At 47.8% G+C, this 15411-nt stretch overlaps 1 protein-coding gene across 1 annotated transcript in view; it reads left to right on the top strand.

The window, feature by feature from the left end:
• The first annotated feature begins 4263 nt into the window (after positions 1-4263).
• INSC (INSC spindle orientation adaptor protein) overlaps positions 4264-15411 on the top strand; it is a 134588-nt gene continuing 123440 nt past the window's right edge. The window contains exon 1 of the mRNA XM_055422509.2: positions 4264-4389. The gene's annotated coding sequence lies outside the window, so the exon portion shown is untranslated. The remainder of the gene's footprint in view (positions 4390-15411) is intronic.

Here is a 15411-nt window from a genome sequence, read left to right as displayed (position 1 = left end):
TCTCCTTGCTGTCCAAGGGACTCTTAAGAGTCTTTTCCAATACCACAGCTCAAAGGCATCAATTCTTCAGTGCTCAGCTCTCTTTATGGTCCAACTCTCACATCCATACATGACCACTGGAAAAACCATAGCTTTGACAGGACGGACTGTTGTTGGCAAAGTAATATCTACGCTTTTTAAAATGCTGTCTAGGTTGGTTATAGCTTTTCTTCTGAGAAGCAAGTGTCTTTTAATTTCATGGTTGCAGTCACCATCTGAAGTGATTTTGGAGCCCAAGAAAATAAAGCCTGTCTCTGTTTCCATTGTTTCTGCATCTATTTGCCATGAAGTGATGAAACTGGATGCCATGATCTTCATTTTCTCAATGTTGAGTTTTAAACCAGCTTTTTCACTCTCCTCTTTCATCAAGAGGTTCTTTAGTTCCTCTTCACTTTCTGCCATAAAAGTGGTGTCATCTGCATATATGAAGTTATTGATATTTCTCCCGGAATCTTGATTCCAGCTTGTGCTTCGTCCACTCTGGCATTTTTCATGATGTACTCTGAATATAAGTTAAATAAGTAGGGTGGCAATATACAGCCTTGACGTACTCCTTTCCCAATTTGGAACCAGTCTGTTGTTCCATGTCCAGTTCTAACTGTTGCTTCTTGACCTGCATACAAGTATCGAGGGGACAGGTAAGGTGGTCCCGTATTCCCATCTTTTTAAGAATTCTAAACAGTTTGTTGTGATCCACACAGTCACAGGTTTTGGCGTAATCAATAAAGCAGAAGTTGATGTTTTTCTGGAACTCTCGCTTTTTCTATGATCCAATGGATGTTGGCAATTTGATCTCTGGTTTCTCTGCCCTTTCTAAATCCAGTTTGAACATCTGGAAGTTCTCCGTTTATGTACTGTTGAAGCCTTGGAGATCAATCCTGGGTGTTCATTGGAAGGACTGATGCTAAAGCTGAAACTCCAATACTGTGGCCACCTCATGTGACGAGTTGACTCACTGGAAAAGACTCTGATGCTGGGAGGGATTGGGGGTGGGAAGAGAAGGGGATGACAGAGAATGAGATGGCTGGATGGCATCACCGACTCAATGGACATGAGTTTGAGTGAACTCCGGGAGTTGGTGATGGACAGGGAGGCCTGGTGTTCTGTGATTCATGGGGTCACAAGGAGTCGGAAATGACTGAGTGACTGAACTGAACACTGAACTGAAGCCTTGCTTGGAGAATTTTGAGCATTGCTTTGCTAGCGTGTGAGATGAGTGCAATTGTGTGATAGTTTGAACATTCTTAGGCATTGCCTTTCTTCGGGATTGGAATGAAAACTGACTTTTTGTAGTCCTATGGCCACTGCTGAGTTTTCCAAATTTGCTGGCATATTGAGTACAGCACTTTCACAGCATCATCTTTCAGAATTTGAAATAGCTCAGCTGGAATTCTATCACCTCCACTAGCTTTGTTTGTAGTGATGCTTCCTAAGGCCCTTATTACTTCCTAGGCTATTATCACTAGATGCCTAATGTGCATTGTTGCTCTACGTGCCTCAGTTTCCCCATGTGTAAATTAGGGATAATAGCTAAATTGCCCACAAACCCAGTGTCATTGTGAGGATTAGGGAAGTTTATACCTATAACAACTTACCACCATGCAGTAAATGCTAGTGATTATAAGGCTTATTATCCTTTTGACTATGTGTTTGGGTGAGACTCTCTGAGTTTGTGAATGATTCCGGGCATGTCTGTCTGCTGAGACTGTGAGCATGTATGTGAATATGTGTGGATCTGTTTTCATATGGCCAGGGAGGCCTCCTGTCTCTGGGTGGAGTTTGCTGTTGGCCTAAGCCTGGACTCCCTGAGCCAGCCAGGGCCGGCGCCGGGGATGGAATTTCCATTAAGAATTAAGCAGGACAGCACTGGGAAGCCAGGCAGGCGGAGGGGAGGGGGCCAAGGGGGATGATGCTCCAATTCTGAGCTCCCCCCATGGCCTCAGTTCTGAGCTGCCTTGGAGAAGGCCTCTGCCAACTTTGCCTGGATTTGTAGGCCTTGGAGGGGCCATGGCCCAGAAGGATGTGCAAGGAGAGAGGAGTTGCCTGCTGGAGACTCTGTAAGGAGACTTGGAGCTGTTGCCAAGACTGGAACCATGAGGAGACCCCCTGGGAATGGAGAGACAGTCAGCGAGGGTCCAGGCAGCTGGAGCCTATGGGGCCGACACGAGCCCAGGAGGCTGTGCTGTGCTGTATGTATCTGGGAACATGGATGTGTGTGTGTGTATGAATGCAGGGTGGGGGACATACATACCAAGGGAACATAGAGAACATCTAGCAAACCAAATCTGTCCCTCTCTTGTCCTGAAACTCAGACCCAAAGTTTGGACCTGGGAATAAAAGATTTCTGAGGCTTTTTGCTAATATTTATCCTGTTCATGGTCTAAGCTTCATTCTGCTTCTAGCTTACTAAAAAATATCTTAGCTTTCCCGGTATTTTTACATAAATTCCTGATCTCATCTTGTACTTTGAATAACGTATGAACTAGGCAGAGATTATTACAATCCCCATTGTAAATATGGGAAAACTGAGCCTCAGAGAGATTAAGTTACTTGTCCAAGGACACACAGTTAGGAAGTAGTCAAGGCAGGATGTGAAGTCAGGTTTCTTTGAGGATAAAGTCCAGGCTATTGTATTATTTTTTAATACCACCTGATCTACCAAAGGGGGCTTCCCAGATGGCGCTAGTGGTAAAGAACATAAGAGAAATAAGTGATGCGGGGTTTGATCGTTGGGTCGGGAAGATCCTCTGGAGGAAGGCATGACAACCCACTCCAATATTCTTGCCTGGAGAATCCCATGGACAGAGGAGCCTGGTGGGCTACAGTCCATAGGGGCTACAGCCCACAGGGTCGTACAGAGTTGGGCACAACTGAAGCGACTCAGCACGCATGCATGCGCGATCTACCAGAAATGGACTCAATGGTTCAGGAAACTGCCCATTTGAGGAAGTCTGTGGCTCCAGTGCTAATGCATAGCCAGGTGAATGGCTAGGGCGCCAAGCCCTGTCCCCAGGCCCTGAGACAGCCTTTGCTGAGATAGGAATCGAAACCCCTTTCAAGAGTCTAGGGAGTAGAATCAGGCTGTCTCCAATGGATGGAAGCTGTGGTCAAGGCTGGCTTTTCTGAGGAGGATGACTGTGCACCTGCAGAGCCTGAGGTCCCCAGAGAGCTGACGTGGTGGAGCTAATGTCAGGAGCTGCAATGTGTCCATGGCCAGGGAGCAATTGTCATTTTTAGCCAGGGCCTGAAAAAGGGAACAGGGATATTAACATCAAGGAAGAGAGACTGAGATGGGACCTTGGTGTGGTCATTGTGTCACGGAGGCAGAACTGGTTTTCCTGTCCTTGAACACAAAGGTGTGAGCATATTGACACAGTTGCACATGAGGGATTTATGTTAGACGCCAAGGAGAACTTCCTGCCAATAAGTGGGTTCAAAATAGTGCCCTGGGGAGGCTAGGGTCTGCTGTTCCTTGGTGACCCCCACTCTCCTCCAGAGTGGGTAGAGTTGGCCTGTCCCACCTCCCAGCCCCTGGGGGGTTCATGACAGGATGGAGAGAGTTGGATGGAATGACTTTGCAGTTTCCTTTCAGTTCAAGAATGTGACATTCCTGAGCTTTTGGGTAGGAATCAGACTTCTTTCTAGACTTTAGCCATCTGACACTAGGTCTGGAGGGGAAGTCTGACGTGTCCCCAAGTTAAAAGGAGCCTGTGCAACCATCTTCTTTCCTTTTGGCAGGTCGGCAAACTTAGGGGAGTGACTTAGGTTCCAAAGGGAAGCACCTGCAGTAAATAAACCAACTGGCCTTCCAGGCATCCGGGGGGCTGCTCAAAGTTCAGAGCTCCCTCCACAGACCGTGTGAACCGCACCCAAACCCCTCCTCGTCTTGTTTCAGCTCCAATGCATTCCTTTTCCTCTCCAGATGTTGGCATGTGGGGCACATGTGGGCACCCGCGCCTGGACGGCACCGAGGCTCCCGGGTGCTTACCCTCTCTGACTCGGCCCCGGCCCCGGGTGAGCCAGGTCTCTAATTAGACCTGACCGCGTCCCCATTCCAGCGCGCCCCACAGCCCAGAGCGCGAGGTCTGCGCTGCCAGGGGCCCAAAATAGCCTCGGGCCGGCCGAGACCACGCGGGACGGGGGCTTGGCAGCGAGCGCGCCATAGCCGGAGGTCCTGCGGCGGCGGCCCGGGGCGCGGGCGGGGGCAGGGCGGGGCGGCGGCGCGGGGCGGCGGGCGGCCCTCGGGCTGGGCCACCGGGCGGGTCGCTCGCTCGCAGCCTCCGGAGCCCCAGCTGCGCCTCCGCCGCCGGCCTGGCCGCCGCTCGCAGGCGCTCTCCCTCGCTCGAGTCAGTAAGTAGACGGCGCTCCCCGGGCTGGAGTCTGTGCCCAGCCTGGTCGGGGCAGAGCCTTCTTGCGATTGTTTGGATAGTGTGTGTCCGTGTGTCAGTGTGAGTGCTCGTGAGTGCGAGCGAGCGCCAGAGGGAGGGAGTGTGTCTGGGCCGGCATGTGAGCATGTGGAAGTTTCTAGCATGCGTCCTAGGGTGTGAACGTGGGTGACAGGGTGTGCCTGTCTCTGCTTGGTGGCCTTATGTGTGCATGGACCTGGAGTGTGTCCGCAGGTGGCACACGCTGTCCTGTGTGGACGGGGTCAACTCTTGCAAGTGCAGGCTCAAGTGTGTGTGGCAGGCAGGCTCCACCGGGCTGGGCGGATGTGTGGATGGCTGGATGCCTGTGAGTGAGCAGATGAAGGCAGGGGCGGAGGACGAGGAGTGTCATCTGAACTCAGACTTTCTAGGGTGACCCGACTTGTCCCCAGCTGGGGTGTCTTCTCTGTGGGTCACGCGGCTTCGGTTTCTTAGGACTCCGAGCAGGGTAGGAGCTCAGCACCAACACCGGAATGAGGTTCCAGGCCAGCTGTGGAGACAGCCCCACGGTCCGGCGGGAAGGAGGCGGGAGACCAGGGCATGAGCAGACCGCTCACCTACAAGCGCTCGCAGGGCAGCCGCACGCTCACAGCCGCTCACGTGCGCGTCTTCCTGCCACTCACGCCACTCTCACAGGCGCTGCATTTCAGGACAGCCTGCGAACACGCGTGTGCTTTCACATGTACACCTAGCGATAGTGACACTATCCAGCAGGTACCTCCATGTGTAAAACTCCCGTGTGCAAACTGGGTCACCCCAGTCTCAGCCTCTAAGGCCCCTTTAGCCTTCATGTGGCAACTTGGACAAGTCTAAGAAACTGGGTAGGAAATACCTTAAGTCAGGGGCTTTGGCCGGGGGATGAGGGCAGATGATACTGACTTTCTCTTCCTTAGTGTTTATGGTTTGGTCTAAGGAGTGCCTGAGTTCTCATCCCACCAGCTTCTCTCTTATGCAGGGGAGCAGATGGGCTTTAGACATTTCCTGAGGATGTGCTGGAACCTAGCTTTCCCTGGACTGGTTCTCCACCTGCCCCTTGGGGATGGTTTAATATGGGCAGGCTGTGGTCAGTTGGGCAGCCTTTTGCAGAGTAAAGCTGGTGGGGAAGGAGGTCTGTGTGCCTTCCCTAGCCTTCTTGTTTTTTGGGGTCCCCAGCCACCTTAAAACTCAGGAAAAGACTCTGGAAAACTGAGGTACCCACCATGAGTCCTAGGCTGGTTCCCCAGTTTTTAATTCATCGGATACATACACCTAACAATCAGAATTTTAGACCAACAATTAGGACTCACAGGGCATCAAGGCAGCCCTATTAAGTTAACATAGTTCCAGCTTAAAGAAGAGAACTCAGACAACTGCAAAAATGATAATAGTAACAACCGCTCTTTGTTAAATCTATAATACATGCTTCATTTCATTTACTTTTCACAACAACCTGATTAGGTTAATAGTCCCCTCCCCCCTTGTTTTCTCTAACAATGAAATTGAGGCTTAGAGTGCTCAAGAGATTTCTACAGGTCTATGTGACTCCTGAGCTCATGACATAACCTGTATGTTTCCCTTCTTACATTGGCTGCCAGGAAGCTCTTAGTTCATCATATTTGCTTCATCCTAGTAAATGTATTCATTGGAACCCTGGCTTTGACTTTTAATTTCTGCTTTAATAACTTTATAGTACACCCATCTTTAACTGTAAACTTCTACATCCTTTGTAGAGAGAGATCAGAATAAATAAATGAACAGTCAACAATTAAACATTTTATTGGTCTCTGAGGATGAGAACCATGCTGCATCGAGTTTTGGGGGACATCTCCAATTTCAAATATTTCATCTGGCTTTCAAACCATATGTTTCAATTTTGGCTTCTATATTTTTGGCCTCTGATTTGTGACCATGTCTTGGGGCTTTTCTTCTTAGTGGCTCTGGGAGAAAATGCCCATCTCTGTGCTGGCTCAGACAATGGGGATTGTTGCAAATGAATTGGGCCATTGATAAAGTTCCCCTCCTTTGACTGCTTCAGCTGCCAGCTTCTCCCTGTCTCAAAAGCAGGAGTGTTTGGGTGCCCAAAGGAGTTTGACCTCTGCCCTCTGCCCGGCCCTGGCCCCATAGCCACCCCTTTCCTTATGTGATCCCGCCTAAGCCCCGGGCCCTGCTGGGAGGTCTGTGTCTCTTGGACCTGAGCACTGCCTCCCTCGGTGTGGATCACATGGTCTCTGATCAGGGATGGCGTTTCTGGAGCCAGAGCTCAGTATGAGGAATGTGGGCTTTGGAGTGTGGAACACACAAAGAGCCCCTCTGCCCCCTTCCCTAGATCTGGGAGACCATCGGCTAGTGCTCATTTATTTTTCTTTTTCCCCATGAGGGGCTCTCATGTCTGCCACGTGGTCAGAAAGTCATTTGTCACCTCTTATCTGCGCGAGAAGTGTGTCACCAGAGTCATCTGAAAGCAAGGCAAAACTCCTAGCTAATTTACTGTAAGACTAATTCTTTTAGCCTACCTGAGACTATCGGTATTTGGAAAGGGGAGGAGTGGGAGTCAAGGCTTAGCACTAGAGATTACAGAGAAGGGTGTGACAGAAGATGAGATGGTCGGATGGCATCACTGACTCCATGGACACGAGTTTGAGCAAACTCAGGGAGATAGTGATGGACAGAGAAGCCGGTCGTGTGCTGCAGTTCATGGGGTCGCAAAGGGTCAGAAAACAACAACAGCAATAGAGACTACTCGATAGGACTCCCGTGGTGGGCTTTGAGGCTGTGTGTTGAGCTCTCACTTCTCAATATGCATTAAATCACCTGGCACTGGTGTCTGTTTCCCACATTCAAGCTGAAGTCTCCCAGAGCACTCCCCTTTATGGGGGAGGAATAGTTGCTGGCCTGAGGCTCTAGGAAGTCTTGGTGCTGGGTGGTGTGCTGGTGGGTTGAGTTGGGTGAGGGGTTTGTTCCTCCCTGGGTAAATGCCACCTCAAAAAGGTAAGACCTGATTATATCTCTCCTGGGAATTTAAGCTAAAACAGGTTTGAAATCCAATAAGAGAGCCTCAGGTGAGGCAGACAGGACTTCTGTGGGAGAAGATTTGCTCACTTTCTTTAGTTTATCTACTAAAGGTCAACTCCCTTGTTAGGTTCTTTGCATCTTTTGTTTCAGGAAACCGCCACAGGCAAACTGAAGCACAGCAAGGTTAAATGATTAGCACGAAGGTAGAACCAGCAAAAGTTCCATCCCAGGTCTGTCTGATGCCAGAGCCTGTGGTGAAGACTGTGGTCTGTGGTCCTTTGACCATTCCCCAGCTCAAAGACCCTGGAAGCCAGCAAGTCCCAGCCTTTGGGCCTACTGGGGGAGAGCTGAAGGCTTGCCTTCTCTGGCTCTAGGACCTGGATATCATTGGTGTCATTAACCTTCTTGGCCTCAGATGGGGACTGCTGCTCTGTGGGAAGCAGGGGTGGGGTGGGGAAGGCCTCCCAGGAGGGTGGGGAACCCCCTGCCAACCCCAGCACCTCCCTGCCAACCACTCCCTCGGGGTGGGCTCCAGAGGCTTCACTTCTTCCCTGGAGCAATTTCTGTCCTGGGAACCGAGCCTCCACCCAGATACTGTGATCCAGCCAGCCGAGTCTCCCCTCTTCCAGCTGCATGGTGCCCTCAGTGCCAAGCTCTGGGGGAGTCCTGAATCCTCGGGGGACGTCCATGGGCATACCAGGCCTCGTTCGGCGTGAGGCAGCGTCTGTGGGCGTCAGCAGTTTGGCTGGGTGATTGTGTACAGTGTTCACTTTCTGCTGGAGAAGTGGAGGTTTTGTCTTACAAACCAAATATCCTGGGTTTGGAAACCATGTGAAATGCATGTTGTCTGGAGGTGTGGGCTGCATTGTGGGTCTGTGTGTGGTGCTGGTTCAAAAGACAGGATCAAGGGGCAGAACATTTGACTTGGTGCTGCTTGTTGCCTCTGATGGAGGGTCAGAGGTGGGCTGCGTATGCCAGCAATGTGCAGAGAAAAAGAGCATGGGCTTTGCTGTCAGGTCTGACTTGGATCCTGCTTTTGAGTCTGTAAGAAGGGGTTCCTTATAACGCAATGGTGATGATAGAACTGGAAAGTTTATTAAAGTGTCCGGCATAGAACAGGTGAACTATAAATGGCATATTCTTCCTTCTTGTCCCAATTTCCTTTTGGAAAAGGACACTAGGCTGATGGCAAGAGGTCCAGATTCCAGCTCTAGCTCAGCATCTGGGTACACTGTCTTATCTTACCCTCTCCGGGCCTCACTTTCCTCATGTGTAAAAAACTAAAAAGAACTAATTTCCCCTATTCTTCTGTATTTTTTTGAGGACTGTGAAAGAGACTGAAGTCAGGGGCTGTCTTGGAAGAGGCAGAAAAATTTGTCACTATTGTTCTTGTATCCATGCTGCAGTATTAACTGAGATCCTGTGATGTGCTTGGACCCATGCAGAGCACCGAGCATGCAGGTGTCAGGAGTTTCCTGGTCCTCAAGTGGCAAGACAGGCTTGTGAACAAACAGTGACAGGCTTCTCTGTGGGGCAGCATCGTGGCAGGTACTGTTGCAGGAAAGGGAACCCCTTCCAGGGCCCGAAACTGGGCTCTTGTCTAACACTCGGGAAAGAATTGTCCGAGGAGACACGTGCTGACAAAGCAAGAGACTTTATTGGGAAGGGCACCAGGGTGGAGAGCAGTAGGGTAAGGAAACCCAGGAGAACAGCTCTGCCACGTGGCTCGCAGTCTCGGGTTTTATGGTGATGGGATTAGTTTCTGAGTGGTCTTTGGCCAATCATTTTAATTCAGAATCTTTCTTGGAGGTGTACGCATCGCTCAGCCAAGATGGATGCCAGAGAGGATTCTGGGAAGTGGATGGACACCCAGTGTTTCCTTTCCACATTTCCCGAACTCTTCTGGTTGGTGGTGGCTTATTAGTTCTGTATTCCTTATCAGGATCTCCTGTCATAAAACAGCTCATGCAAATAGTTACTATGGTGCCTGGCCAGAGTGGGGGTTTCAATCAGTGTGCTTCCCCTAACAGTACTGGTGTATCAGAAGAGGAAATGTCTGTCACTCCCAACTGGGGCAATCAGGGAGGCCTTCCATGAGGTGAGAATTCCTGGTCTGGATCTGGAAGATTCCAGGAGGCTAAGAGGAGGGCCAAGAGACCAGCATCGGCTGAGGCACAGAAGCCTTGTCTTGTGTGGTAAAGCTCGGGGGATTTTAGGCAGTGAGGGTACTGGCTAGTAGTGACTAGAGAGAAAAAGAGAGAGAGGGTGTGTGTGTCAGGGCTGGCTGACTGTACTGAAGTGTTCAGATTCTTATCATGACAGTTATGAGGTACTTTAAGCATGGGGAGGGTCATGGTTGGACATGGGCTCACTCATTCATTCAGCAAACATAAAAACAATTTTATATCACCTTTAATTTTGATATATCAAAGTAGTGAACATTTGCAAGACTGGTAAAAAAAGATCCTTTATCTGCATCCTTTAATCAATTACAAGACACTGCATTTACTTCATTTTTTTTTCCTTCCTTCTCTCTCTAATAATATAAAATATGTTATTTTACTATTTATGTCTATTTCAATTGGGAATTTCCCAGGTGGCTCAGTGGTAAAGAAAATGTCTGCCAATGCAGGAAATATAGGAGACAAAAGTTCCATTCCTGAGTAGGGAAGATGAGTAGGGAAGATCCCCTGGAGGAGGAAATGGCAACTTGCTTCAGTATTCTTGCCTAAGAAATCCTGTGGACAGAGGAGCCTAGCGGGCTACAGTCCATGGAGTCACAAAGGAGTCAGACGTGACTGAGAAACTGAGCATACATATTTAAATTATCTGTATAATTTATACTTTATTGTTTATTTATTATAATGATGTATATTTATGGTTTTATCATGTATATATGAATACATGTAACATATTCATAATTCTGATCAATTTGAGTAAATTAAAGACATGGTGCCTCTTTGCCTGTTCATTTAAGAAAGGATATTCTCTGACCACAATACAATTATATCCTAATAATGTCTCTATAGCTCTCCTGTTTTCCTTGCCCTGTTCAGGGTCCAGTCTGTCGGCTGCATTTAGTGGTCATGTTTCCTTAGTCTCCTTTAATTTGGAGCAATTCCTCTGCTTTATCTTTTGATATTTGGGTCTTTGAATGGCACAGGCCAGTCATTGTGTTGAGTATCCCTCCGTTTGGACTTATCTAATGGTTTTGCTTGACTGGATTCAAGCTATGCATGCTGAGCAGGAGTACCCCTAAAGTAAGGTTAGCATACCAGCAAGCACAGGCTGTGGGGACTGTCCCAGTACTGATGATGGGAGCTTGCATCACTTGCTTGAGGTGATGTTCACCAGTTTCTTCACTGTGCAATTACTGCTTTTCCCTTTGTAATTAATAAGTAACTTATGGAGAGATACTTTGAGGTTATGTAACTATCCTGTTCCACAACAAATGTTTAGTCACTAGTTTCATCATCTTTGATACTTTTGAATCCGTCATTTCTTCTATGCTAGTTGGCATTTTACTGTAGGAAAAATCTTTCCCTTCTCCCTTTCTTTCTCTCTTTGTCTCCCCTTCCTTCCTTCCTTCTTTCTTTCATTACTATGAACTCATAGACTCTTAATTTATTCAGTGGGTGAATAAATTTGTATATTTTATTTTGATGTTCAAATTGTCCCAGATTTGATCAGTGTGAGGCTCTGCAAACTGGCTCCTGTTTCTTTCAAATTTCCCCCATCATTCTCTGAGCACTTGCTTACTGTTGCTCTGGCAGGATGTTCCAGGCTCATCTTATTCTTTCCTTGCTCCAGCCCTGAAATTAGTCATTTCTCCAGGGAGTCCCAGATCCTTTTAGTGGAGAATGGTATTTAGAAACCAAAACCTGGGACTGCATATGCTCCCTGTTCCTCGTGTGTCATTGCTTTTATGCCCTCTTAGCAGACAGAGCTAGGGTGTACAGATATAATAAAAAATAAAACAAATTATTATGTATTTTTAGAAAGAAAAAACCCAAGTGACTGAGAGAGCATGAGTGAGAAGGTAGGGGTGCTTTTAGATGACTTTCCCAACCCAGGGGATTGAACGCGCATCTCCTGTGTCTCCTGAATTGTAGGCGGACTCCCTATCCACTGAGCCATTGGAGAAACCCTAATAAAAAATAAAACATTATTATTATATATTTTTAGAAAGAAAAAAATGTGAGTGACTGAGATAGAGAATGAGAGGGTAGTATTGCTTTAGAAGGGTAGTCAGGAAGGGACTCTTTGAGGAAGAGGGCAGTGTTTCGGAAAACCTACAGTGTGGAACGGATGGATTGGAAGGAGAGAGAGCTTGGGGATTGTTTTATTTATCCAGGCAGTAATTATGAGGACCTGAAATAAGTCAGCGTTGAGGGAAGGGAGAATCAGGTAACTGGTTGAATGTAGAAGGTGAGGGAGGTGAAAGAGGGAGGTTGATGTTTCCAAGACCTCTCAAATTGAGCATGTGCAAAATGGAATTTGTGCATTCTTGCTCGACACTGTCCTATTCATATGTGGTCCTCTTCAGGACTCAGCAACTTCACTTCGGGTATTTCAGATCTTACTGAATTGCTCCTTCATCTATATATCTACGCATGTGAGAGAGCTGGCAATCATCTTCAATACTTCTCTCTTTTAAAGCTCATATCCAATCCACCACCAAGTCTGTTGGTGTTCTCTTGAAAATCTCTCTCCAATCTATCACTTCTGTCTCCATCCCCACCAATACCACCTAGTTCATGGAACTACTTTCATCTTTCCAGACTACTGTGAGAGCTTCCTAACTGGTCTACCAATACCCATGCTGGCTTCCTCCAATTTGTTCTCAGACAGCAGCCAAGTGCACTTCACAACACAGCTCATGTCATTTCCCTTCTTAAAAATACTTCAGTTGTTTCCTATTGATCTTAAGCTAAAGACCATGCTTTTTAGCAACCCACTACAGTATTCTTGCCTGGAGAATCCCATGGACAGAGGGTCCATGGGGTCGCAAAGAGTCGGACATGACTGAGCGACTTCACTTTCTTTCACTTCACTTTCACAAAGTCTTGTGTGTCTAGCTCCTGCCTCCACTCCTGTGTCCTCCTACCCAGTTCTGTTTTTCCTTTCTCTTGGCCTTGTCTCAGACCCTTGGGCTCATCAAGCCTCCTGCCACAGGCCTTTAGATTGGCTGTTCTTCTGCTTAGAACACTCTTCTTTCATGTCTTCACCTCCTGAATTCCTTTTATGTCTCAGCTTTCAGTTTAGCTGTCACTTTAATCATGGCCTCCATGATTAGGTCAAATCCCATTCTACAAAGCTTCACAGAACATGTACTTCCTTCAAATGTATCATTGTTGTGATTTTACATTTATTTACAATTATTTCATGATAATTAATGCTTACTTTTCTTATTTGATGATGAGTTTTGCTCACTGTTTTATTCTGGCAGTTAGCATGTTACTGAAGCCTGCCACAAATTTATGGGATAAATGAATGAATAAAATTTTATCAGCCAAGCAATCAGATAGATGGTGGTGCCATTCAGTAGAATAAAAATTCTAAAGAAGTAGATTTGGGGAGGAAGATTATAATTCATTTTAGGACATGTTACATTTGAGGTACCTGTCAACCACATGGCTGCCTCCCGAACATCTTACTGTCTTTGGGCAAGCAAACTAGACTGCCATTCAGGAGCTTTGAGAGGACTTGTGATAGATGGCGTCTAATTCCTGGATGATTTTAAGAAGTTCCTGGATAAAATACCTAAGTCACATGGCCTCCCTGAGCTGTAACTTACTTTCTGGGTTTGTAGAGGATACAGGAGGTCTGAGAGGCCTTCATGTGGTTTTATCTGCCTCCTTGCCTGCTACAAAGGATTTAACAAACATTTATGAAGGCCTCTTGGAGACTGATAATCAATTGCCTGATTCACATCAGTCAGGAGTTGCCAACCTCCTTGCCATCCCTGAGACTTTACTAGAGACAGGCTGAAAAGAGAATTCAGAAATAGGGGCTTGCCAAGCCCAGTGAGGTGTCCTTGCAGAGATGCCAATGGCACTGGGAAGGAGAACGCATTCAGTCACTCCGGCCCACCCATTCCTGCATTCTTCACTCACTCATGCTATATATATTTCGCCTTCACAATCACTTGCTCACCCACCCACCTATCCATCTGCAAACGAGAGTTTATGTTGGGTCTGTAGCAAGGCTCAGGGCTGGTGAGTTACCCTCACCTGCCTTTCCTTCCTCCCTCTTCCACATGGCCCTTGAAGTCCAGGAGCCCAGGTGAGGCGACTTCAGGGTGGGGAGGCATCACTGTGCTGGTGGAGAGCCCTGTGTGCTTGCAGGGTGTTAACAGGAAGAGAGGGAGAAACTTATTTCACTTCTTGCTTTTCTAGTGTCCCATTCCCTCTATCGATGGTGATGAGAGCTTAGGAATTAAGCTCCTTAATCAGATAGATAGATGGTGGTAGCTGGTTTCCGCAGAAGTACTCAGGGCTGAGGCTTAAAAGGGAAAGAGAGACACAGCCCACCATGAGCCCCATCATGGAAAAGAGGACGCTTTTGTTTTCTTCCTCATTTCCATCAGGATTGCCCTTTTAACCCTATGGAATTTGGAAAGAGGCTGGGGGTGGGGAGGATGGGACAGCAGGGTTTAAAATGTGGCATTTAGAAACCAGGCAGTGGACTGATCCTGACCCTACCCCTTTAGAAGCTGCTCTTTCAGTTCTCTGGGGTTTGTCATTTACAAAGAGACCCCCAGAATGTGCGCTGTCCATCTGCTGCAACATCAGACAGGGCTGGGTCTGAGCAGACATAGGACAATGGCAGCCACATCAGATAAGAGCATCTTGGAAACGTGCCTGAAGGTGTCCAGGATCTAAGCTACAGACTCCTTCACTCATTCCCTCCCTCCCTCATTCATTCAATGATGATCTATAATACTTAGCACCTACTCTGCGCCATGCATTGTTCTAGGCACTGGAAATATAACAGCAAGCAAAACACCTGCTCACAGAGAATTTGCTTTCTGTTGTGGAGAGACAGACAGTAAACTGGTTGATCTATGCAAAATGATGCTGAGTGCTGTGAGAAATATAAAAGATACAAAGGGAGTTCCAAGGGTTGGAGGGGACCTACACATTTATGCTAGGTCAAGAGGTTCTCTCTGATATGTGGCTATTTAAACAGAGGCCAGAAGGCAGTGAAAGGGCTAGCGATGTGAATATTGAGGGGGAGGAGCAGTCAGCACTTCAGTGTTCTGGGTACCCTGTGGTCTGGGTTGGGGTGGGGGGCTCTGAGTAAGCTTCTAGGAGGAGACCACATTTAGGCTGCATCTTGATGTGTAAGGACAGCAAGTCAGTCCTGAAGAATAGCAGGAAACTTGCCTTGAAGCATGAGCATAAGGGGAGGGTTTGGTAAGGCCCAAAGAGGTGGGTGGGGTAGAAACAGGACCTGCAGAATGATGAGCACCAGGCTCAGGAGCTCAGATCTGAGATGAGAGACACTGGGGAGCCACTGCAGATTTTCAAGGAGATGTTACGATGAGAGCAGTGTTTTAAGAGGCTGCAACTAACAGAATAGCCTGGGGGCTGTGCAACCAGCAAGAAGACAATTGCCTTGTGTGAGCCTACATGGTCTTATTGCCCACCAGGACCCTGAGATTGGGAGGAATATTGGGGTGGCCCCCAGATGCACAGCAGGTAGGGATGCAGTGATGTGAGGCTATAATGGCCAACAGAAGAAGCAGGTGATGAAGTAGGTTTCACTGGGACAAACCCCAGATGTGTCCTGGAACTTGAAGTTATCTCTGAGCAAAGACCACAGAGAAGCCAGGGTTCTGGGCAGAGCAAGTTGCAGAAAAGACTTTGGGTCTGATCTCTGGCTATGAAGCTTCTAGGGAGGGGGTCCTTGGATTGTAGGGACATTATGTTCAGAGCAGAGCTTTGGAGATAGG

This window comes from Moschus berezovskii, chromosome 14 (assembly GCF_049115385.1).
Source record: "Moschus berezovskii isolate FMDL1 chromosome 14, NW_MosBer_1.0, whole genome shotgun sequence".
NCBI lineage: Eukaryota > Metazoa > Chordata > Mammalia > Artiodactyla > Moschidae > Moschus > Moschus berezovskii.
This window is presented reverse-complemented; position numbering and strand designations above follow the sequence as displayed.